The 2,878-nt window shown below is 34.9% G+C and overlaps 1 non-coding gene across 1 annotated transcript; it reads left to right on the top strand.

The window, feature by feature from the left end:
- Positions 1–2,337: 2,337 nt before the first annotated feature.
- LOC126010682 (U6 spliceosomal RNA) lies at positions 2,338–2,441 on the top strand. The gene has a single exon (XR_007496698.1). It is a non-coding gene; the product is annotated as a U6 spliceosomal RNA (small nuclear RNA).
- The last annotated feature ends 437 nt before the right edge of the window (positions 2,442–2,878 follow it).

Here is a 2,878-nt window from a genome sequence, read left to right as displayed (position 1 = left end):
ACAATCACCCCAAATGGAGAGAATGAAAGTCTTTAGGTATGGCAGTGCTTTCTCCTTGGCCAAAAATACATGCATGCCAGTGTTGTAGAAGTTAATGTCTTGCATGGGATATATTAAACAAAGATAAGGTATACAGCAATTGTACGGAATTATGAAAAATTAGGCAGTGGGGTAAAAGAAATTCTCCCTTTTTCAAGTTAATCATTAACATTCTCCAGGAAACAAACAACTGAGACGATTGTCTTTTCCAAAGGTTGCCCAAGGGTGAGCAAAAAAACTAATTTCATTAGATGCAATACATAATTTAAGGGTGGTCATACAGTCATTGCATGCATATGTGCCTGACCATAAAAATACCTCAAGGACTAGGAAGTTTCAAAGTAAATGTAAAATTAATATACACAAGACATTTTCACACAGCGTTCAAACATGTCTATGCTTCAATAATATGCACAAATAATGAATTCATTGTTTAAATACAGTCACTGGACCAGTTTTCAATGCATCAGGAAAGCGAAACTGCCTTCCTCTTCAATACTGTTTCTGGATTTTTAGAAGTAGAGAAACTGTGAAAACAATGTATTATACCAAGCAATCAAGTAAATCAGCAAAGAAGGGGGGATACAACAGGATGTTTCTAAGTAACTAAGAATTTAAGAAAGTTCTTTCCTTTTCCTTCCCAGTTAAAAAAATTACAAAAGTCATGTTCTTCACTGGTAAATGTAATTAAATTCCATGAAATTTCACAACCATAACTGTGGGACTCTGTAATGTAAGAAAGCTCATAACACACTGCCTGATACTGTAAGAATTTTAGAATTTTTTAAGTCTGTGTAGAAAGCCTTCTCTGTGTAGAAATCTACTCAGTATTCTAGTAAAAATTTCAAGATAATTGATGGTTTCTTTTAAATGGAAACATAAAAGAACTTATAATTATTTGGGGCCATTTTCCCTTTTCCTAAAATTGATCTTAACAGTAGATTATGTCACATATTTTTATTCTCTGAATGTTTCTTCACTCAAGAACAATGTTAGGGGCTAGAGAGGTGGCGCAGCAGTAGCTGTTTGCCTTGCACACAGCTGACCTAAGGACGGATTTTGGTTTGATCTCCCGACATCCCATATGATACCCCAAGCCAGGAGCAATTTCTGAGTGCATAGCCAGGAGTAACCCCTGAGAGTCACTGGGTGTGACCCAAAATCAAACAAACGAAAGAACAACATTAAACAAATAGAACTGTCTCTTTCTTTGGATAAAATACAGAAAAAAAAATTCAGACCATGTTAAATGAAAAGAGATGCTCTAGATTTGTAAACAGAGGCCTTTGTCCCTTCATTGCTTGAGATTATTATTTGGAGGGTGTGGCTTTAATGCTTGATTGACACCCAGCTGAACTCTGGGCTTACTCCTGACTCAGTGGCTTCAGCTTTACTCACTATACTATCACTACTATACTATACTATACTATACTATACTATACTATACTATACTATACTATACTATACTATACTATACTATACTATACTATACTATAATCACTATACTAAATTAGTTTTAACCACTATACTATCTCTCAGAGCCATGATTGACAAATCTTGTTTTACTTTTAAGAAGATAAAACCTTGGAACTACAAGGCAACAGACTTCAGTGTAACGTGAACGTGACCGACAGGATGATCTGTTAGTCAGCTCTCAGAGCTCAGATGCCTCTTACTCCTCCTTCTTGACTAAGAAATCTTCTACCTGAATAACTTCCACCAAGCATCACCTGGTCATCTCTGGGTCTGCAGGACCCCCACAACAAGGCAGCTTCACATCATTGTGCCTCACACTGAACCTCTGGCCTAGCTGGCTGAGACCCACAAGCAGGGAGGGCTACAGGAATTTATGAGCACTAAATAGAACTTTTCCTCACCACCATAAAGTAAGTCCAGTCAATAATCAGTTAATAAAGTAAATTCAGTCAATAAGACTTCAGCAACTAGGCTTGAATTTGTCTACAGTGATATAATGGTTATTAAAAAAAAACTTATAGGGGTTATTTAAGGTGATACTTGACTTAGATATATGGAATTTAGGCTCATGTGTCCTGAGGGCTCATCAAGGCCATCCAAGCTAGAGGTTCATGGAAAGACACACTAGCCAGGGATCAAACTCAGGGCCTCAGATATACTAGGACTAGATTCTACCACTTGAACTATCTTTCTTTAACTGTACTATGTATAGGAAGATAAGTGACAGCTCAGGGATATATTTTCATATAAAAAAATAAAGTTACACAAGAAATGACAAAAAAATTTAGATGGCATGTTTATTTAACTATAAGAATACACATTGTGCTCGCTTCGGCAGCACATATACTAAAATTGGAACAGTACAGAGATTAGCATGGCCCCTGCACAAGGATGACACACAAATTCATAAAGCATTTCATATTTTTTGTTCAATCTCTTAAAAAAAGATTATACATTAATACCGTATATAAGATTATACATTAATAATAAATTTTTCTAATCTTTTAGAAAATAAAATTTAATATAGTTTTCTAAGATGATGCTTATTCTTAGTTTCAAAGGATGCTGGAGATATGTCAATTGTCAGAATATTCCAGGACCTGAATTAGAATCTTAGCACCACATAGCTTACCAAGTCCATACAACTGAGCAGGGTATCACTAGGAATGGCCCCCAAACATTCTGAGAATTATAGTATAAATGCACATTAAGATACATAGCAAGAGTCAATATCAAATTAGTACATCGAGTTAATCAGAATATAGTTGACTATACATTTAGCTCAATGTTATTTTTAATTATTTGATTAATTACTAAAATTAATTATTAAAATAATTTTATATTCCCTTATTACCTGACCTTT

This window comes from Suncus etruscus, chromosome 5, assembly GCF_024139225.1.
Source record: "Suncus etruscus isolate mSunEtr1 chromosome 5, mSunEtr1.pri.cur, whole genome shotgun sequence".
Lineage (NCBI taxonomy): Eukaryota > Metazoa > Chordata > Mammalia > Eulipotyphla > Soricidae > Suncus > Suncus etruscus.
This window is presented reverse-complemented; position numbering and strand designations above follow the sequence as displayed.